Source organism: Triturus cristatus, chromosome 5_1 (assembly GCF_964204655.1).
Source record: "Triturus cristatus chromosome 5_1, aTriCri1.1, whole genome shotgun sequence".
NCBI classification, from domain to species: domain Eukaryota; kingdom Metazoa; phylum Chordata; class Amphibia; order Caudata; family Salamandridae; genus Triturus; species Triturus cristatus.
Window position 1 is genome coordinate 303,499,808 of NC_140587.1, and position 23,367 is coordinate 303,523,174.

The 23,367-nt window shown below is 45.9% G+C and overlaps 1 protein-coding gene across 2 annotated transcripts in view; it reads right to left on the reverse strand.

Annotated features, from left to right (window-relative positions):
- TBC1D31 (TBC1 domain family member 31) overlaps positions 1 to 23,367 on the reverse strand; it is an 834,080-nt gene that overhangs the window by 180,533 nt on the left and 630,180 nt on the right. The gene's annotated exons all lie outside the window — the stretch shown is intronic.

The following is a 23,367-nucleotide window of genomic DNA, read 5'->3' on the forward strand; positions in this document are numbered from 1 at the left end:
GATAAGTTACTTACCTGTGATCCTAGCTCTCTTCCAGGGGTATCCTCATCAAAGTCATAAGCACTGAATATTCCCGCCCATGTGCGGGGACCCCGGAAATTATAAAAAATATATATGAAAACATATATACAGCTCTATATATATATATATATATATATATATATATATATACATATATCATTTTTTCTCATACCAATGCAGCCCACATATAGGAGGCTAAACAATGCAATAATAAATCACTTCTTTTGTAAACACAATGAATATATATAGACCACAAGAGGGCAAGTTGAATTCTTTTTAATGAGCAAAACTCATGAAAACTGCAAAAAAAAACAGGCATTGTTAGCCTACAGGCTGCATTGTAAACCAATAGCATAGAAACTGAAATCAATTGTACAAAAAACTGGCACTGTGCCTTTAAGGCAGCCATGACACCTAGCTTCCCATCATGCCTCAGGGGTGACAGTTAGGTCAGTTGTTCTTGCAGAGACCCGAAGGTCAGGCCACAAAGATATACCTTAACAAAACAACAGCCTCATTTGCCTGGGGAGGCGCGTGGGTTGCTTATAACTTTGATGAGGATACACCTGGAAGAGAACTAGAATTACGGGTAAGTAACTTATCCTTCTCTTCCAGGGGATCCTCATCAATAGTCATAAGCACTGAATAGAATAGCAAGACCATCTTCCGCCTGTGGGGAAATGAGAAGGAATGACCCAAAAATCCTAAATTATCAACAGATTCCTCAAGGAGGCCTGGCCTACTTGGGTTTCTGGTTTGGTATCTGAATCAAGACAACAGTATCTTGTAAATGTAGGTACAGATCTCCAAGTAGCTGCTTTACAGATCTCAGAAATCGGTACATTATGGAGGAAAGCAGTTGTAGCAGTCTTTCCTCTAGTGAAATGAGCCTTGGGTGTAGAACAGAGCGGCTTTTGAGCTAACTGATAAGCCAATTTGATACATTAAACTATCCACCGTGAGAGGGAACGCTTGGAGGCTGGACAACCTGTTCTGATCAAGCCATAATTAATGAATAGTTGATCAGATTTTCTAATTGATTTAGACCTGTCCAAGTAGAACTTCAGAACCCTCTTCAGGTCTAATGAGTGAAGAGACCTCTCAGCTGCGGTAGAGGGATGAGGAAAAATGGTCGGTAGTGAAATGGCTTAGTTGACATGGAAATCTGACACTACCTTCGGAAGGAAGGAGGGGTGAGTTCTCAAGACAACTCTAGATGGAACACTGTGTATGGCTTTTTTGAGCAGAGAGCTTGTATCTCGCTCACTCTGCGAGCCAAGGTAATTGCCACTAGGAAAGCTACCTTCCACGTGTTGTAGGGTTGCTTTGTGGGTAGGCTCAAATAGGGGACCCATCAGCTTACCAAGAACCAAGTTCAGCTCCCAGGGAGGCCGAACAGGAGGGTAGACCTTCTTTAGACCTTGTAAGAAGTCCTTTACTATCTCTAGTTGAAAAAAGGACGGTTGGGAAGGGGAGCGCCTATATGCCGTACTGGCAGCTAGGTGCACGTTAATGGAGGAAAATGTCAGGCCTGCCTTAGCTAAGTGAAGCAGGTATGGTAAAATCACTTCCTCCTGCCAATTACAATTATTTTGCACACACCATAAGTAAAAACGTTTCCATTTACAAGCATAAGAGTGCCTTGTGGAGGGTCTTCTGGCTTCTTTCAAGATGGTCATGCAGTCTTGAGGAAGTCCTAAATGACCATACTGGAGGACCTCAGGAACCGTGCCGCCAAGTTCAGTGAGGGAAGGTTGGGGTGATGAATGCTCCCGTTCATCTTGGACATCAGGTTCGGTCTGCACGGCAGTCTCCTGTGTGGGCATTCTGACAGTCGCAGAAGGTCCGGGTACCACCATTGTCTGGGGCAGTCTTGAGCAATCAGAATCATTCTAGTGTCTGAGTGCGAGAGTTTGGTCACCACCATCGGTATTAGTGGGAGAGGTGGAAAGGTGTACACAAATGCCCCTGACCAGCTGATCAAAAGGGCATTCCCTTTCGACACTGGTTGGTAGTACCTTGAGGCGAAGTCTCGGCATTTTTTGTTTGTGTCGTCTTCGAGCTCCATTCAGGAGTCAGTCGTCCAGATAGGGGTACACAAAGATGCCCTTGCATCGTAGAGTGGCTGCCACTACTGCCATGCACTTCGTGAACACACGGGGAACTGATTTAAACCCGAAGGGCAGTACTTTGAACTTATAATGGGATGTTCCCACCAGAAAGTGCAAGAACTTTCTGTGATGAGGACTGATCGGGACATGAAAGTATACATCTTGCAGATCTAGCGAACACATCCAATCTCCCTGTTGCAGAGGTGGATATATTTGATGAAGAGCCAACATGCGAAACTTTTCTTTTTTGATGGACTTGTTGAGTGACCGAAGGTCTAGAATAGGTCTGTATTCTGATTTCCGACCTTTCTTTTTCACTAGGAAATATCTTGAATATACTCCTTGACCTCGTTGCGCTATAGGAACCTTCTCGATGGCTGACTTTCGCAGAAGGACAGATACTTCCCGCTGCAGTATTTACATCTGATGGCATGTTGTTTTCACTGGAGGGATCGAGGGAGGTCGATGTCGAAAACGTAGAGAGTACCCATTCTGCAGCGTAGCTAACACCCATTGGTCTTTTGTGATACCACGCCACTCTTCTAGATGATTGGCAATACTCCCTCCCCACTGGCGTGGGAAACGGCGATGGGGGAAGCCGACACTCATTGCTTAGCTGGTGTTTTTGCCGAGGTAGTAGACAGATGAGGTATTCCTCTTCCTCTGGGGGTACGACGGCCCTGGTAATGGGATTTTGATTAACCCTGTTGCTGTTGTTGCCTCTGCCAGTGAGGGGTTTGAACCCTCTGATGGAAGGGCCGTCGATCATAGGGCCTGTAACGGCGTCGGAACTCTTTCTTTTTCTCAAGTCCAACCGCCTTCAGGGTATCAAGTTCCGGTTTCATCCTCGCCATCTCCTCATCAGTGTGAGTGCCAAACAAAGGTGAGCCTGAAAAAGGGAGATTGAGGATTTGAGACTGTGCCTCTGGATTATGTGCAGTAATACGGCACCAGGATGATCTTTTGGTGCCAATTCCATGTGCATATGAGTGTGCAGATAGCGTAGCCCCATCAGCTGCAGCGCTGATCCCTTGGTTTGCTACTAAGATGCCTTCCTATAAGATTTCCTCGAAATCTCTGTGGTTTTTCCTTGGCAGCTTTTCTGTGAACCTTTGGAGGGAGTCCCACAAGGATCTGTTGCAGCGCCCCAACAGAGCCAAAGTGCTGGAAACCTCCATCATGGAGGCGGACGTGCCACAGACCTTTCTCCCCCACGCATCCTGCGCTTTGCTCTCCTTATCCGGTGGAACTGTAGATGAGGAGGCTACTGCATGCGTTTTCTTAGCCGCCGCGATAATCACAGAATCTGGTGGAGGGTCAAATCTGAGAAACAAAGGGTCTTCTTCAGGTGCCCTGTATTTCTACAAATTCTTGCTGGTGCAGTCTTGAGAGTCGCCGGTGTAAGAAAAATGTACATCACAGGTTGGAGTAGACCAGGCACCAAAGGTAGCAATGGCTTGGCTGCTGATCTCTGATACAAAGTCTCGAAGATGACTGATGATGAGCTCTGCTGAGTGGGCATGGGAATGTTTAATTTAATTGTCCCTCTAGCTAGAACATCCTGGAAAGTAACCACGTCATCCACCGGAGAGATCCTCGAAGGTGGGCTGTCTGTCAGAGTCGCCCTCTTCGAGGAATAGGTGGAAGAGGGTGAACGTTTTGGAGACCTGTGTCTTCTCCTTTTTCCTCGAGATCTGGACCTCCTTCTTGGAAAGGGAGTAGGAGTGTGATCCCTACCCCTCGATGGAGTAGAGGAGAAAGATCCGCCGCTTGTACCAGTCGGGTCTGAGGAGATCTGTGAAGAGGGCAGGAATAGTCCTGAACACCTCTGGATTGTGCAATGTCAGCTTTCCTCCAGTGATGTAGAGGTAGCAACCATCTGGGCGAGAGGTGTACAGATGGAGATTTAAGCCTCTCTTCCCGCACAGGAGCCGATTGTGCAGCGTCAGCTTTCCTCCAGTGATGTAGAGGTAGCAACCATCTGGGAGAGAGGTGTACAGATGGAGTTTTAAGCCTCTCTTCCCGCACAGGAGCCTCAGGTGAACGTGGGCGATGTGCAAATGGATATTTCTGTTTCTCCATTCTGGCAGGATCCTCAGTGGGACTGCGTTGTAAAGGTGAAGATGCTGGGCTATTCGAAGTCGAAATGACCACCTGTGACCTTGAGCAGGAAACTGAAGACCGTCTTGATAAAGAGCGGTGAGAAGCTGCCCTCGACCTCGGCGATGGAGAAAAACACGCTGAATGTGAGCTTGCTCGATTCCGACATCTCGATGTCGATCTTTCCGTGGAAGCAGATTTTTGCGATGAACGTCTGAGTTTTGATGCCAACGGAGTCCCTTGTCTCGACGCCGACGGAGACTTCTGCCTCGACGGTGACCGTCTTCGTGATGCTGTCGAAGGCGTCTTCTACCTTGACGTCAATCTTCTCTGCGCTGATGTCGACGGAGGACGTTGAACGCCTCTGCACTGAAGACTGGTGTCTTGACGTCGACCTTCTCTGGGATGAAACCGACGGAGTCCTCTGCTTCGACATCGGCGTCTTATGCCTCGACTTCGATGATCTATTGAAAGATCTTGACGGACACTTGTGCCTTGACTTCGATGTGTGGGACGGAGTGTCCTGTCTCGACGTCGAACGTTTAGCCAACGCTGACGTAGACCTGCTCCTCGACGATGACCGTTGCCTGGTTGACGTCAACAGAGGGTCCTTTACCTGACTCGACGTTGAAGCTGCCGTCTTCGTTCTTGGAGTTGGATGATGCTGGTGCACCACCGAAGACTTTGACGATGACACCTGCTTCTTCGCCGCTGGTAGGTTTGGCGCCGATCCCAGTGCCGACGGTTAACAGATCGGTATCCTGCTTTCTCGATGTCGATCTTGTTCTCCTCTTCTTCTGTCTCACAGGAGACCTACCTCTTTCAGAGAGACCATATTAACGAATTCTGTCTGTATCCTTGAGAGTTCTCCTGGTCAGCTTTTAACAATGTTGACAGGTCCCTGGAGAGTAGAGTCATGGAGACAGAGTATACACACTGAATGTGTGTCAGACCTGGCCTTCTTCTTGCCACAGGCCGGGCAAGGATCGGAAAGTGAAGGCATTCAGACAGAAATTAAATCACTTTCTGCCAAAAAACTGGATACACCTTACTCTAAACTCAAAAAGATGTTGAGTGAAAGGTAGAAACCAATATAAGTTTATAATAATTTGACAAAAGAGTAAAAAAAAAACAAAGCTGGGAATTCCAGGGTCCTGACTGAAGGAGCCAGAAAGAACTGACCTAACTGTGTCCCCTGAGGCATGATAGGAAGCAAGGGGTTATGGCTGCCTTAAAGGCATGGTGCCCGTTTTTTGTACAATTGTTTTCAGTTTCTATGCTATTGGTTAACAATGCAGCCTGTAGGCTAACAATGCCTGCGTTTTTAATAGTTTTCATGAGTTTTGCTCATTAAAAAGAGTTCAAGTGACACTTGCCCTCCTGTGGTCTATATATTTATTATGTGTTCACAAAAGCAGTGATTTAATTATTGCATTGTTTAGCCTCCTATATGTGGGCTGCATTGGTATGAGAAGAAATGATATATGTATATATATATATCTATATATAGATATATATATAGATATATATATAGATATATATATATTATCTACTGACGGTCGCCAGTAGATAGTTATAGTTACAACCTAGTTTCCATAGGAAATCTCAAAATTCTATTTTGAATAACTTTGGCGCCGGTTGACGAATCCTCGTGAAATTTTCAAAACTAATGGGGCGCTCCGCTCAGCTCCTACCCTGAAAGTCTCGGGGTGATTCGTCAAGCGGGGGCCGAGAAAAAAGGGGGGTCCCAAAACGCGTTTTCCCCATGTTATTTTCCATAGGACCTTTAGACACAGCTACAGCCCGAACGGCTGAACAGAATTACGTGAAATTTGGCAGAGAGGTAGCCATAAGGTCAAGGAAGTGCCTTTTGCAGGTCTGGTGTAAATCTGTTCAGTATTTCCTGAGAAAATAGCATTTAAAAGCATATCAATATCTATACGCGCGCACCGTGCGCGCACGGTGCGCGCACCCTGCCGTGCGCGAGCGCAATTCTGATTGGTTGTTAGATGTCGGTAAACATTCGAATCGGTCGAAACCAGGAAGTGTCGGCCGCCATTTTTTCTCTCGCAGTCTGAGGGGGTGAAAAAAAAGGTGGAAACGTGAAAAGGGGGCAGAGTGGACAGTTCCTGACCCCCTAGCCTTGGTCAGGGGGTCACAGAAGGACCCCCAAGGGAGAAAAAAAACATTATTTATTTATTTTTTTAAATCGCGAGGTGCGCGCACCCTGCGCGCACGGCACGCACTGCGAACCGTGGGTGCTCGGTGCGTGAAGCGCACCGAGCGCCCACAGGGTGCGCGCACCTCACGCACCTCGCGATTTAAAAATAAATAAATAAATATTTCACGGTGCGCGCACGGTGAAAAACCTGAAAAAAAAATAATTAATAAATACATAACTTAGCATTTAAAACAACGTACAAATTCACTGAAAAAACCATAGGTTTCACACACGTTATAGTTACGAATTAGCATTTAAAAAACCTTGCAAATTCACTTAAAAAACCATAGGTTTCACACATGTTATAGTTAGCTGGACATTTCACTCGTAAAAAACCAATGAAATTCCCCCGTTATAGTTACTGCAGGCAACTATAACTCACGCGACCGCAATCTTCTGCTGATGACGTCAGATATTACATCCCTGATGACATATGTGTCTTTATGAAAAATAAATATTCGTAATATATGTATAGCTAAAGATTAATGGAAGAAGACATGGGTAAATAAGTGTCTAAATACAGTGATGTAATATCTGACGTCATCAGCAGAGGATTGCGGTCGCGTGAGTTATAGTTGCCTGCAGTAACTATAACGGGGGAATTTCATTGGCTTTTTACGAGTGAAATGTCCAGCTAACTATAACATGTGTGAAACCTATGGTTTTTTAAGTGAATTTGCAAGGTTTTTTAAATGCTAATTCGTAACTATAACGTGTGTGAAACCTATGGTTTTTTCAGTGAATATATATATATATATATCGCGAAGCACTCTTTCACAGCCGCACCTTTTCGCTGGCAGTCGGACGAAAAGAGCACGGACCACAAGATTCATAAAATACCGCTCGGTTTATTAAGTTCCTCTCACAAACAAAACGGCAGCCATTACGCGTTTCGTCCCTCCCTGGTGACTTGATCACATGACACGCATCAACCATTGGCATTTCTTTTTAAAGGTTACAATTTTTTCTCCGTTTCCTTTTCCTCCTTCCCCTTTTGTGTTTTTTTTGGTGTGTGTGTGAACCACTTGATTACATCTTTAAAGAATCCAGTGCTGGAAAAACAATCATCATCACACTGATAGGACTAGGGTCGATTCCTATGTACATTGGACCAAAAATTAAACTTATTTTCGGGATTTTTTTCCCAAGTTTGAATTAGTTATTCAATGTGCAAATATGCAAATAAATACATAAATATACATATAAGCAAAATATGTATATATACCAATTTGTGGCCACAGTAAAAGCATTAGTAATGGTTAAACAAATTTCATTATTTAAATATATAAAAGCATATAAATAAATACATAAAATCTAAATATAATTGGATAAATCCATTATCATTGTTACAGCATTGTTGCTGGCCACATTACATTTCCTGTATATGTGAAATTTATGTTGATCTTTTGTTGACCATGCATAGATGCCTAGTTGTTAATTGTTCGGTGGCGATTGCATTGGGATTGTGCTTATTCTATGAATCTCATCAGTTCCTAGGTCTAGGCTTAAATTAATATCTAAGTCTTGTCCTTTGTGGTCACGTATGAAAAAATTATTGGTTGCCAATTGACAAAGTGCAAAATAATGTGCCTACTATAAAAAGTGCAATGTGCCTAAAATGGAAAAAAAATGGTGATTTAGAAAAACAATAGGGAGGTTTATAGCATGTATAATTATCTTGCTAAATGCGGAATCTCTAGATAAGTTTTGTAAGAATTAAATCACATTAGATATTGCAAATTGTCTAAATTTTGTTAATTCTTTATGGTCAAGTAATTACTGAAGGGGTTTGCTGGTAGGGTTCCAAATAGTAAATCTGAGGGCCATTATTTTTGTAAACTGGCATGTAGTTCTTCCGAACTATTTAATCCATTGGGATGCTTCGTATCTAAATTTAGGATATAGTTCATTTCTAATATACGGAGGGTCTTTTCCCTGATCCCTCCTCTTTTGTCTTTTGGAACAGAATCCAAAAGGAAATATTTAAGGTCCTTCGGATTGTTCTCATGCCGTTCATGAAAGTGGCGAGCCACCGGGTAGGCCTGATCATTGTTTTTGATGGCACGTATGTGCTCGAGTACCCGCTTGTGTCCCTGTAGGATTGTACTCCCAATGTATCTCAGTTTGCAAGGGCACTCCAGCACATACACCACATAATCCGTTTTACAGTTTAAGGCCTTTTTAATTTGTCTGTCCGGTCCTCCAAAAGGGGTCGAATAGCTAGTGGTTGACACCCCATACTGGCAGGCTTTGCAGGTTTTACATTTATGGAACCCCAATCTTTGGGTTAGCCAAGATCCCTTCACTAGAGGGCCACAAGGATCATTGTCCACCAGAGTGTCTTTCATTGAAACGTTCCTCCTATATGTTATGGAGGGTCGTTTGGGGACTGTGTTGCCAATTATTGGGTCCTGTCTGATCAGATACCAATTTTTATTGATAATGTTTCGTACTGCTGACTCCTGTCGATTAAATTCCAGGATAAACCTGAAACTACTTGGGATTTTATCAGGGTCACACTTTTGCGACTTTTGTTTCAATAAAGTTTCCCTTGGTTTGAGATTACTTTTAGTCAGTGCCTTGGCCAGACATTTGTTGCTGTATCCTCTTTGTTTAAATCTGGCTAGACATTCCAATTGTGCCAATTCAAAGTCTTTGCTGTTACTGCATATGCGTTTTAAGCGCAGTAACTCTCCATATGGTATGCTTTGCACTAAGTGCTTTGGATGTGAGCTACTGGCATGTAAAATGTCATTTCCCGCCGTAGGCTTCCTATGCAATTTAGTATCTAATTTGCCCTGATTGACATAAAGCTCCACATCCAAAAATATTATGCTAGTTTTACTGACGTTGGCAGTGAAGCTTAGATTCAATCCGTTGGTGTTAATTGTATCTATAAACATGACTGCTTCATCCTCCGTACCTTGCCATACCAAAAATAAATCGTCAATAAATCTCCATCAGCATTTGACATGGTTGGTTATGGTTTCCAAATAATTTTCCATGAGAACCAGCTCCTCCCACCAGCCCATGTGTAAACATGCATAGCTGGGGGAGAAGCTGGCTCCCATGGCTACTCCTCGAAGTTGTTGGAACACAGCATTTTGGAACATTAATATGTTATTCATTAAACACATTTCCACCATGTTAACTATAACTTTGGTGTGCTCAGCATATTGTAACCCTCTCCTGGACAAATAGTATTGCAAAGCTCTTAGTCCATCCTTGTGTTTGATGGAGGTATATAGTGAGGCTACGTTGAGTGTAATCAAAAGATAATCCTCTTGCCAAGGGAAGTTTGTCATTTTAGCTAAAAAGTCCCCCGTGTCCTTGATGTAGGAGGCTAATTTGTGGACATGTACCTGTAAAAAGAAATCTACATAAATTGAGGTGTTTTCGAAAATACTGTTTCTAGCCGATATAATCGGCCTGCCTGGGGGGTTTCTTTCATCTTTGTGTACTTTAGGAATAAAGTACATTATGGGAGTTGTTGGATTAGCAGTCCATAAAAATTTAAATACATCAGTTGTTATCAGGCTGGTGTCACGCCAGCCCATCAATTTCATTTTGTACGTTGATTGCACCACGTTTAGAGACATTCTGTTGCTGCTGCAGTAGCAGGATTTATCATTCAGTTGACTCATTGCCTCCTTTAAATAGTCCTCTCTTCTCCACAGTACAACGTTGCCACCGTTATATGCATTTCTGACGACTATATCCTTATTAGTTTTTAATTTTGTCATAAGTCTGTGGTATTGAAGCTCTTTTTTGTTTTTTATAACATTGTTTTTTGCTTTATGCGTGGATTTATTCAGGTGTTTTAGACCAATAGTTACTTTCTCCTGGAAAATATCAATTGTATCCTTGATCATAAGTGGATAAAATGTGGAAGGTGGCCTGAATGGTGTCTGACATAACTTTGTTTTGGTTGGAAGTGTGTTGCCAACATTGATTTCACTTGCATGATCTTCCTCATATATTAGGTCATATAAGGTATCCACCATATTTTGTGATTCTAGGTTATTTGTGGATTTCATATGTTCTTCTTGTGTTGGCTGACTGTTTCCATTTGCATTGGATTCTACATTGTCAGGTTTGGATGGTTTGGCCTGTGCATGATATTTTAGGATATTTTAGGAGCTTAAGTTTTCTCTTACATATGTCAACACGCGATTTGGCATAATTGAATGTGCTTTCGGGGCAGAAGGATAGTCCCAAGGCAAGTAATTGTTTTTCTGCAGTGTTCAAAACTGTGTCAGTTAGATTGATCACTGTTTTCTCACTGATTGCTTCTATATTAGTTGGCCCTATTTTTTCCAGAATTTCTTCTGCTGCCGTTTTGGTGGCCTTTTGTTTGTTACTTCTTCTGTCTGCCTTCCTTCTCTCCCTACGTTTTCTGTTTCGCCTCGATTTAGATTCACTTGTTGTTTTCTTGGTCTGAGCGATTGAAGGCGTTCTCTGCATAAAAAATCCACTTCCTCAGTTAGGGAGTGTCTGGGAACTGCCGGTTGCTTTGTCTTTGTTCGAGTTTCGGCTTCAAATACGCTTTCTACCGCAGAGCTTAAATCCGATGCAGAGGTCAGATCTGGTTGCAGGTTTTCCACCCCGGCCCAATGTGATTGGCTTTGTGTTATACCGGTTTTGCCAGCTTTTAATACCTCAAACTTCTTCGCGAATGTGAAGATTTTTCCGTATTCATAATCGCACCAGTCCCGATGAAATTTGAATGCTTTTCGTTCCCTAATTAGATCTTCCTCTTTTTTTTAGACGTTTTTTCATGTCAACTTTTAATTTCTCGATTTCCTCCTGTTCTTCCATTGTTTCCAATTCCTTATTGAGGTTTTCAATGTCCTCTGCCAATTTTGTACGGTCATTTTCAGCATACTTGACCAAAATGAATAGTAGTTTGCGCAATGATTCCAAATTTGATTCTGCCCATTCCTGCATCATCTCACATCGGGTACTTTGTAACTGGGGGAGATTAATATCCTAAGACCGCGGGGAACTCTCCACACGTCTATGTAATGTTGCAATGACTTGGCTTCCCACCAGCGTTTTTGCTCAGTTCTCATCAATTTTTCCAGTTGTTTGCATTTGTCTCTAATGCCTGCATTTTTTCCCATTGTTGATGGTTTCTGGGTAACTGAGTCTTTCATCGGCGCATTATCGTCACTAAACATCACTCCCGCCGCTTCCTCCCTTTCTCTAAGCGCGTCAGTTGCCATGGTGTTGATTGTGAGTTGTATTGTGCTTCATATATATTTATTTATTTTTTCCGGGATCCCCGCACATTGGCGAGAATATTCAGTGGTTATGACTATTGATGAGGATCCTTTATTGTATGGTACTTTCAACTTTTTAACTGTTTGGGTACTTCTTCCTGCTTTACACATTTTCTGAACATAAGCCTGTCTTCTCTGTGCCATAGATACCAAGGGGTTGAGCTCAGGCTTAAATTACTGAAACCTTTACAGGACCTAAGGAGAACAATGATATTACCATCCACCTCAATTAAAACCAACTTTCTCACATTTGCCCTTTGGAAATGGCCCACATTTGGTGAAAATGCCTTGCCATGGAGTCCAGGCCATGTAAGGTTGACGTGGTGAGGCTGTTCTGAAAGCGTTCCAGGGCAGAGAGGGCCATCTCCCTGAAGAGCTGCCTACTACTGAAGTGCATGCTAAAAAAGGTTGCCTGAAACTCTTCTGAAAAGCCTGTGAAGCACGCAGACAAATCTGTGCAGAGTGACTGTCACAGTCATGGACCGAGCCACCGTAATACCATATTGTTGGTGTGTGGACCTCTGGGCTTGAACATGTCTTCAAATCTGGCTCAGAAAGTGCCAATGAGCGCTAGTTCCCATCTTTTCTTTGAGGATTGACTGGACCTGGTAGCAGTCAGGTAAGCACTGTTCTTGTTCGAAGTTAATGCTTCTACCTATGGAAATGGTAAGATTACTATGATTGCTGCTTGGCCTGGTGTCGACTGCCCTGGACTCTGCCGAATGGTTTCTACAATGTAATAAAAACTGTTGCTCTTTAAAGTTTCTGCCATATTGGAGGGCTGATGAGATTTTGCGGAAGCTCACAGTCACAAGAGTTAATATAGTCAAAAGGTGTGTACTTGATATGGGAAGAAGGTGTGGACAGAGATGTCCACAGAAGAAAACATTAGGTAAATTACTCTTGACCATTCCCAGTAGAAGAATCATAAGGAAAACCACTGCATCCATATGCGCAGTACTGTATTAAGACTAAAATGCAGATTGCACTCAATGTGAACTTTCACAAAACTTTCATAAACAAAACATGGCAAAATGCCAATAACAAAATATAATAGCACAAAATCACCTTGAATCCAGTTGATAAGAATCCTATAATCAAACAGAAATGGTGCCTAGGCTCAAGACGTTCTAGGTCACAATACAAATGTGCTAGATAAGAGTTGATAATCTGACGCACAATTGATGGATGGAATGCAGAACAAATCAAAACATTCACCCCAGTCAAGAGATCTGGGTTGAATCCATCATTCTTTTGCTCACCATGACACCCCAGTTTAGACATAGGCATATCAGTCTTGACCCTGTGCCTCATGGGAACAGTCAAGCCCGAACTGCCAAGCCAGGTCCTCCCTGTATCAGAAACAAGCATCCTAGGACCAGTTTCGGGGTTTCACCCATCATCAGCCAGGATAGCTTGAATCCAGTGGCACAGTGAGCCCGAGACCCACGTCTGGGCATACCCAGCGCATTTAGGGCAAGAAAGCAAAAGACACACAATTGATGGACGTAATCTGACAGCACATTGTTTTTCTGTCTTGGGACTGGACGATGCATTTTCTGGCAGCCACAGAAGTATCCATATTGCCAGAAGATCTCGCCTCAAGGTAAGCCAGATAGAGCACCAGTGTTGAACGTGTAGCTGGTCCATTGACCAGCAGTGATATTGTGAGGCTGGTGACATTAGGTTGGCTGAGGACCTGTGCTGTTCTTAAATGTCTGGATACCTCTCAGGATAAAGATGGTCAGTGGTAAGCCACAGAGGAACTTCCACAAACAATTAATGTAGGAGAGTAGGGTCTGCTTTCTATGTTCACCCCCACTTTTTGCTTTTGCTTTACTGGTTTTCGACTTAAATGTGGCTGTGGGCCTGCTAATCAGACCCACAGCCCTGCTGTTCTCTCTCTAAATTAATACTATGTACTTTAGGTGCATAACCCATTTGGATAGGATCACCTTATTGGCCCCTGTACAGTGTACCCTAGGTACCCAGGGCATAGGTGTACCCTAGGCCTACCAGGGGCTGCAGCATGTATTATGCCACCCCTGGCCTGGCCTTCCATTCTGACACAACTGGCTGATCACTCAGCTGGGGCAAGGTCGTGTAATCACCCCTTGCTTAGGTGTAGTATTCCTATACCTAACTTACATATAGGCACATGTGTACCTATCAGTCACTCCTATGGCAGGCCTTAACAATCCTGGAGGCAGAGTGCTTGGTAACATGTGAGATGGTGCTCTAGCATGAGCTGAGCCTGTCTGCAGCTTTCGGAACCAAGTCCTTATAGCTGTTCTATGATATAGCCTACCATATACTCTTAAAGTGCCTTATAATCTTAGACGGTTATGGTAACTATGGTTTGGCTTTATCGAAAAAAAATGTCGTGTAAGGTGTCTAACACTGTGGAATAATACCCCCATGCCATTTCTGGACATGAGGATATTATTCCCCCCTTCTAGAGGGAAAGACATGTTAAAATCATACTTCACTGTTAGCCTCTGACCAAAGCCTCAGCATCACAAAATGGATGCTGCTGCCACGACACAAGTCTGACCTCCTGCAGCTGGGAGTGATCCCAGCCAGGGAGGCCTGGACAATAGGTTTCCTGCTTGGGGAGGTGCTAGCACCTCTCCAGACAGCCTTTAGTGTATTGGGGCAGGGTGGGCTGAAAGGAATGAGACATGCCTGGGGCACACAAGGTGTTCCTTGCATAGTCCAGTTCAAACCGGCGCTGGGGCACTCCAGCCCCAGCTCTGGCGCGAAACTGGACAAAGGGAAGTGGGTGTAACCACCCCCTCCCAGGTCCCACCCATAAGGCGTGACCTAGCAGGTATCCCAGCCCCCCAGATTAGTATAAGAGTGGGAGTTGGGCCTCAAGACTTTAGATTATCCTGAACCTGCAAACTTGAACAGAAACTCTGGACCTTCGACAGTCGACGAAAGAAGAAGACTGAAGAATCTCCCTTGTAGCCAAGGAGTGGCTACCCTGTGCAAACAGGCACCATCAAGAGACTACCCTTTGCTTTGCCCACGTTCTACGAGGAACCGACTGCAGAGCCCGACCAGAGCCTTGACTTCCAGACTTCTCCGACCCTGATCCACATCCACAGCAAAGCTGAGATCCGTGGAGGCGACGAGCGACGTGGGACCGGCTACCTGGGAAAAGTGGCTAGTAACTTAAAGCGCAGCTTCTGAGGCACCCTCGAAGTTGTGCACCGGGGATTGAGAAGCCCCAACCCCAAGCACCATCTGCACCGAAGATCAGCCCCCCACACTCCACGAGTCCTGCGTGGGGCCCTTCTGCATTTTCCTGCTTGCCGCGTCTGTCCGGTTGCTTGCCCGCTGGCTAGTGGCCTTTGTGACGACGCACCCCGAAATCTTCTGCGCTGGTTTGGCTCCTCCAGACTGGCTCCCGCTTCTCTGCAAAGAAGAAGCACCCCAGACCTTCCTGGTCTGCACCAGAAGCAAGTCCTCCGTGGGTTCCGCTTGCCAAGGCTTGGTGAGTCCTAGTCCAACTTCGACGCCGCCGACAGCAAGAGCCTTCGTGGGACAGCTCGCCTCCTGGTCCTGGTCGTCCCCGACGCTTCCTGGTTCTCCTGGCTGCAGCGACAAGCTTCACCTTCACCTGCAATCTTCACGACATCGCCTGGTTCCTTCCTGGTTCCACGTGGTCACTGGCTAGTGACCTTGACTCTGTCCCTTCTGCTTGCAGGTTTCCTCTCTTCTTGATCCCAGCCTTGGGATCCACCGGACACTCTTCACTGACTGCCTGTCAGCATCTTTCTTCAGGCATCCATAGGAGTCGACGACGAAAACCGACGCATCTTCACCCCTATGCACCCACAGCCTGTGGGCTAGGTAACTTGGGTACTCCGGTGCTCATTAGGATAGTGACTATCCTAGTGTCTAGTTTTCAAGTCTCAACTTCCTAGCTACTCCGGAAGTGTCCTAAATCTACCGTTTTCTAAACTGTACTATTGCTATTGACTTTTACGCATTACGCGTGAGTGTTTCCACTCTGCACACGAATCCCGTGGGCCTCCCACTTCCTAACTAACGCTAGTGTAGTGTAGCCCCAGCGATTCCCTAGGCCTAGGCCTATTCTATTTCCGTGACAGTGGTCCTTATACCACTTACTTAGTATATGGTTTGCGTGGCCCCTAGGGCCTAACTGTATTACTTACCTGTGTGACTTAATGTATGCTTAAATAAGACTGTGTTGTACTTACCTCTAATCTCATAAAGAGTGCTGAGGGTTTGACTAGAATAAATACACTTTATTTTATATATATATCTGTTGTGGTGTCCTTTCATTTGGTATTCAAGGGATTATATATGGTATCACAGCTGGCTTCACATGCCATTCAGAGTTTAGCCTAAGACTGCTCTTGTCCATGCTACCACTAGGATAGCTGGTCTATAAGGTTGACTTTACAACCAATCACCATAAGGGTATTTGGACTGATATAAGGTGTACACTAGAACTAGTGACATCATACATCAGGCCAACTTCTCACATTGGTGAGCAGCGGTTGGGATCTGAGCTTGCTGTTGTAATACCATTGTAATCTTGAGATACTAAATTGAAAGATCACACAGATATTGTCTAGGTACATATAACATAGATTATAATACTTAAGTCCTACTGGACTTTGTAGTTGTAGGTTGAAGGGAGTAACACACCCTGACTACAACTACTAGAGAGGTTTAGTAGAAACAACTAGTGTAGGTAGGTGCACACACCACACCCTCACTAGATCATGTCTCTGAGAGGAGATCAAGTAGATGCTCTCTCAGGAGGATCAGGTCTGCAAAAGACCCCCTCTAGATATGATACCTTAACATTCCAGGAGATGAGACACTTGTGTACCTCCAGAGGAATAAAACAGGGTGCAAACCCTACCCTCCTTCAGTTAAGACAACTCCTAGAGGAGTATGACACTCTTAGGGCATCTCAGGCAGGTACCCTAGGTACAGAGGAGGGTCTACCCACCACAGAGGAGTCAGATGGGACTTCAGATGAAGAGGTAGACAGCCAGGGCCAAGTAGGAAGACTTAGCCAGGCTAACCTCAGCTTACATGGGAGTTTGCATGGGGTCCCCCCATACAGACCCCCAAGTAGACTTACACAGAGAAGCAGGAGGGACAGATCCCCTTCAAGGGAATCCATCCACTCCCATGTCTCTAACATCTCTAATGCTTCCTCTCACAGGGGAATGACTTCCCCTGCGAGAAAGGAGCATGAAGCCAGAATGAGGGAAGCTAATCTGAGGATTCAGAGGGAAGAACTTGCCCTTGCCAAGGAGAAGCTTGCTCTGGCTAGAGAACAAAAGTTAAGTGGGTCAGAACCCACTGGTGGCAGCAATATCCCTAAGGATAGAGACAGGCACTATGACAATAGAAACCTGAGCAAGATTGTCCCTCCCTACAAGTGTGGGGATGACATCCACAAATGGATAACTGCTTTGGAGAGAGCTTGCAAAGTACAGCAGGTACCCCAAAGTCAGTGGGCAGCTATCTTGTGGCTCTCCTTCTCTGAGAAAGGTAGAGACAAGCTCCTCACAGTTAGTGATGAGGATGCAGATAATTACACTGTCCTGAAGAGTGCTCTGATTGATGGGTTTGGCCTAACCACTGAACAATACAGGTTGTTGTTCAGGGATACCCAGAAGACACAGACTCAGGACTGGACTGACTTTGTAGATTGTGCCACTAAGGCTCTGGAAGGCTGGCTAATGGGAAGTAAGGTTAAGGACTATACAGGATTGTATAATTTGATCATGAGAGAGCAAATACTTAACAACTGTCAAAACCAGCTATTGCATCAACACCTGATTGATTCTGATCTGACTTCTCCCCAAGAATTGGGAAAGAAGGCAGATAGATGGGTCAGGACTAGAGTTAAGCAGAAAAACCAGAACCAGGGCGGTGATCAGAAAAAGGCAGACCAGAAGGGTAATGATCAGAAACAAAAAGACCAGAAGTCTTCACCAGGCCCCCAAAAGGCTCAGGGGAAGGGTGGTCCCAAAAAGGATAAAAAGAAAGATGGCCAAAAGAAACCATGGTGCAACTATTGTAAGTCCAACTCACATTGGTTTAGTGAGTGCACCAAAAAGGATAAGCCCCCAGCCACCATTGCCCCTAAGGCAACTGTACCCCCTAGTTCAGCTGTAAGTGGTGGTTCCCAGCAAAAGGGTGTAGTAGGGTTAACCCTGGGAACTGAGGAGGATTCTGGCCTAGTCAGAGTACCTACTCAGGCTGTTCTGATCTGTGATGGGGACTTAGCTTTGTCCTCTACTGTAGGCCCCAGTAACCTGGGCAAGTACAGACAGACTCCTTTTATCAACCAAAGAATGGCTCAGGCCTACAGGGACACTGGGGCTAGTGTCACAATGGTGACACCTGCTTTTGTGGACCCTGGACAGATCATACTAGGTGAGAATTACCTAGTGACCAACGCTAGCAATGCCACTACCTCCCATAGTGTGGCTATTGTTAACTTCTCCTGGGGAGGGGTAACTGGCCTCAAGAAAGTTGTTGTTAGTTCAGACCTTCCTGTAGAGTGTTTACTGGGCAATGATCTTGAAACTTCAGTTTGGTCTGAAGTGGAGTATAGGACCCATGCAGAAATGCTGGGGATAGATGCACATGTCCTTGCTGTGACCAGGTCACAGGCCAAAAAGTGCACCACTGAACAAGTGCTGGATCCTGAAACTATGGACCAGTCACAACCCAAGAGAAAGAGCAGTAGGGTTAAGGCCGTGCCTTCCCCCCTGCCTCAGGTGGTGGATCAGCCCTCCCAGGAGGATGATTCTGAGAGCCCTGAAGGAACTGTCCTAGAAGAACTTGAACCTGATCAGGTTGAGTTTCTTGGGACAGGGAGACCTTCCAGGGCAGATCTGAGGCAGGCTCAATTAGACTGCCCCTCTCTTGAACCCCTCAGACAGCTGGCCGCTGCTGAGGCTGCAGGGAATGCTCAAGGTACCCATAGAGTGTATTGGGATGAAGGGCTACTGTATTCAGAGGCTAGAGACCCCAAGCCTGGTGCATCCAGGAGGTTGGTCATACCACTGAAGTTCAGAGGCTTCCTTCTTACCTTGGCCCAGGATATTCCCCTTGCAGGACATCTAGGCCAGAACAAGACTTGGGACAGGCTTGTCCCTCACTTTCACTGGCCCCATATGTCAGAAGATACTAAGGAGTTTTGTCGCTCCTGTGTCACCTGCCAAGCCAGTGGCAAATCAGGTGGCACCACAAAGGCCCCCCTCATACCACTACCTGTGGTGGGGGTTCCCTTTGAAAGAGTGGGCATAGATATTGTAGGACCAATGGACCCACAAACAGCATCTAGGCACAGATTCATACTGGTGATAGTGGACCATGCCACCAGGTACCCAGAAGCAATTCCCCTGAGGACCACAACAGCTCCTGTTGTGGCAAGGGCCCTGCTTGGAGTATTCTCCAGAGTGGGCTTTCCAAAGGAGGTCATTTCTGACAGAGGTGCCAATTTCATGTCAGGATACTTGACTGCAATGTGGAAGGAGTGTGGTGTTAACTACAAGTTCACCACACCCTATCACCCACAGTGCAGTGGGCTTGTTGAGAGATTCAACAAGACCCTAAAGGGAATGATAAAAGGATTACCAGACAAGCTTAGGCGAAGATGGGACATCCTTTTACCCTGCCTTCTGTTTGCTTACAGAGAGGTCCCACAAAAGGGGGTTGGCTACAGCCCTTTTGAGCTTTTGTTTGGGCATCCTGTAAGAGGACCCCTGTGTTTGGTGAAGGAAGGATGGGAGAGACCTCTCAGACAACCCAAACTTGACATAGTGGATTATGTACTTGGTCTCCGCTCCAGGATGGCAGAGTATATGAAGAAGGCTTCTAAAAACCTTGAGGCAAGCCAAGAACTCCAAAAAGCTTGGCATGACCAAAAGGCTGTACTGACTGTTTACCAGCCAGGACAGAAAGTGTGGGTGTTGGAGCCAGTGGCCCCAGCAGCACTCCAAGACAAATGGTCTGGACCCCACACTATTGTTGAGAAAAAGGGAGAAGTCACCTACTTGGTGGACCTTGGGACTCCCAGAAGCCCCCACAGGGTGCTTCATGTCAACAGATTAAAGGCATATGTTGACAGGGCAGACATGGGGCTACTCATGGCTACAGATGAGGGGCAGGAGGAAGAGAGTGACCCTCTCCCAGACCTGTTGACTCAGAACCCTGATGATGGCTCAGTTGATGGTGTGGTCTTTTCTGACAGCCTCACTGTCCATCAGCAACAGGACTGCAGACAGGTTCTGCAATCCTACAGACATATGTTCTCTCTGACCCCAAGTCAGACAAACTGGTGCACCCATGAGGTGGACACTGGTGACAGTCTGCCTGTGAAGAGTACAATCTACAGGCAACCTGACCATGTCAGGGACTGCATAAAAGTTGAGGTACAAAAGATGTTGGAGCTGGGAGTCATTGAACCTTCAGAGAGCCCTTGGGCTAGTCCTGTAGTTCTTGTGCCAAAACCTCACACCCAAGATGGTAAGAGAGAGATGAGGTTTTGCGTGGATTACAGAGGTCTCAATGCTGTCACTAGGACAGATGCCCACCCAATACCTAGGGCAGATGAGCTCATTGACAGACTGGCAGCTGCTAAGTTTTTGAGCACATTTGACCTGACAGCAGGCTACTGGCAAATCAGACTAGCTGAGAGTGCAAAGGCCAAAACTGCTTTCTCGACCCCAGGAGGACATTATCAATTTGTGGTAATGCCCTTTGGTTTGAAGAATGCACCTGCCACTTTCCAAAGGTTGGTGAATCAAGTCCTTACTGGGTTGGATGATTATTGTGCAGCTTATCGTGATGATATTGCTGTCTTTAGCTCCACCTGGGAGGATCACCTGGTCCACCTGAGGAATGTTTTAGAGGCCCTGCAAAAGGCAGGCCTCACTATCAAGGCCACTAAGTGCCAGATAGGGTAGAGCAAGGTTGTATACCTGGGCCACCTAGTTGGTGGGGGTCAGGTTCAACCACTGGAGAGCAAGATCCAGACCATAAAGGACTGGGCTCCTCCAACTACCCAGACTCAGGTCAGAGCTTTCTTGGGCCTGACTGGGTACTACAGAAAGTTTTTTAAGAACTATGGGTCCATAGTGACACCACTTAATGACTTGACCTCCAAGAAGATGCCAAAGAAAGTTCAGTGGACAGTAAGCTGTCAAAAAGCATTTGATGACCTGAAGCAGGCCATGTGCAGTGCACCTATTCTGAAAAGTCCAGACTACTCCAAAGAGTTCATTGTCCAGACAGATGCTTCTGAGTTAGGTGTGGGAGCTGTTCTTTCACAACTGAATGTAGATGGTCAAGACCAGCCCATTGCTTTTATAAGTAGAAGGCTGACCCCTAGAGAGAAACGTTGGTCAGCTATTGAGAGGGAGGCCTTTGCTGTGGTTTGGGCCCTGAAGAAGCTGAGGCCATACTTGTTTGGCACTCACTTCAAGATTCAGACAGACCATAAGCCCCTCTTGTGGCTAAATCAGATGAAGGGTGAAAATCCCAAACTTCTTAGGTGGTCCATTTCCCTACAGGGGATGGACTTCACAGTGGAACATAGACCTGGGACTGACCATGCCAATGCAGATGGACTCTCCAGATATTTCCACTTAGAACATGAAGACTCAACTGGTCAAGGTTAGTTTAATGTCCCTAAGTTTGGGGGGGGGGGGGGTTGTGTAGGAGAGTAGGGTCTGCTTTCTATGTTCACCCCCACTTTTTGCTTTTGCTTTACTGGTTTTCGACTTAGATGTGGCTGTGGGCCTGCTAATCAGACCCACAGCCCTGCTGTTCTCTCTCTAAATTAATACTATGTACTTTAGGTGCATAACCCATTTGGATAGGATCACCTTATTGGCCCCTGTACAGTGTACCCTAGGTACCCAGGGCATAGGTGTACCCTAGGCCTACCAGGGGCTGCAGCATGTATTATGCCACCCCTGGCCTGGCCTTCCATTCTGACACAACTGGCTGATCACTCAGCTGGGGCAAGGTCGTGTAATCACCCCTTGCTTAGGTGTAGTATTCCTATACCTAACTTACATATAGGCACATGTGTACCTATCAGTCACTCCTATGGCAGGCCTTAACAATCCTGGAGGCAGAGTGCTTGGTAACATGTGAGATGGTGCTCTAGCATGAGCTGAGCCTGTCTGCAGCTTTCGGAACCAAGTCCTTATAGCTGTTCTATGATATAGCCTACCATATACTCTTAAAGTGCCTTATAATCTTAGACGGTTATGGTAACTATGGTTTGGCTTTATCGAAACATGTCGTGTAAGGTGTCTAACACTGTGGAATAATACCCCCATGCCATTTCTGGACATGAGGATATTATTCCCCCCTTCTAGAGGGAAAGACATGTTAAAATCATACTTCACTGTTAGCCTCTGACCAAAGCCTCAGCATCACAAAATGGATGCTGCTGCCACGACACAAGTCTGACCTCCTGCAGCTGGGAGTGATCCCAGCCAGGGAGGCCTGGACAATAGGTTTCCTGCTTGGGGAGGTGCTAGCACCTCTCCAGACAGCCTTTAGTGTATTGGGGCAGGGTGGGCTGAAAGGAATGAGACATGCCTGGGGCACACAAGGTGTTCCTTGCATAGTCCAGTTCAAACCGGCGCTGGGGCACTCCAGCCCCAGCTCTGGCGCGAAACTGGACAAAGGGAAGTGGGTGTAACCACCCCCTCCCAGGTCCCACCCATAAGGCGTGACCTAGCAGGTATCCCAGCCCCCCAGATTAGTATAAGAGTGGGAGTTGGGCCTCAAGACTTTAGATTATCCTGAACCTGCAAACTTGAACAGAAACTCTGGACCTTCGACATTCGACGAAAGAAGAAGACTGAAGAATCTCCCTTGTAGCCAAGGAGTGGCTACCCTGTGCAAACAGGCACCATCAAGAGACTACCCTTTGCTTTGCCCACGTTCTACGAGGAACCGACTGCAGAGCCCGACCAGAGCCTTGACTTCCAGACTTCTCCGACCCTGATCCACATCCACAGCAAAGCTGAGATCCGTGGAGGCGACGAGCGACGTGGGACCGGCTACCTGGGAAAAGTGGCTAGTAACTTAAAGCGCAGCTTCTGAGGCACCCTCGAAGTTGTGCACCGGGGATTGAGAAGCCCCAACCCCAAGCACCATCTGCACCGAAGATCAGCCCCCCACAATCCACGAGTCCTGCGTGGGGCCCTTCTGCATTTTCCTGCTTGCCGCGTCTGTCCGGTTGCTTACCCGCTGGCTAGTGACCTTTGTGACGACGCACCCCGAAATCTTCTGCGCTGGTTTGGCTCCTCCAGACTGGCTCCCGCTTCTCTGCAAAGAAGAAGCACCCCAGACCTTCCTGGTCTGCACCAGAAGCAAGTGTTATACTTACCTCTAATCTCATAAAGAGTGCTGAGGGTTTGACTAGAATAAATACACTTTATTTTATATATATATCTGTTGTGGTGTCCTTTCATTTGGTATTCAAGGGATTATATATGGTATCACAGCTGGCTTCACATGCCATTCAGAGTTTAGCCTAAGACTGCTCTTGTCCATGCTACCACTAGGATAGCTGGTCTATAAGGTTGACTTTACAACCAAT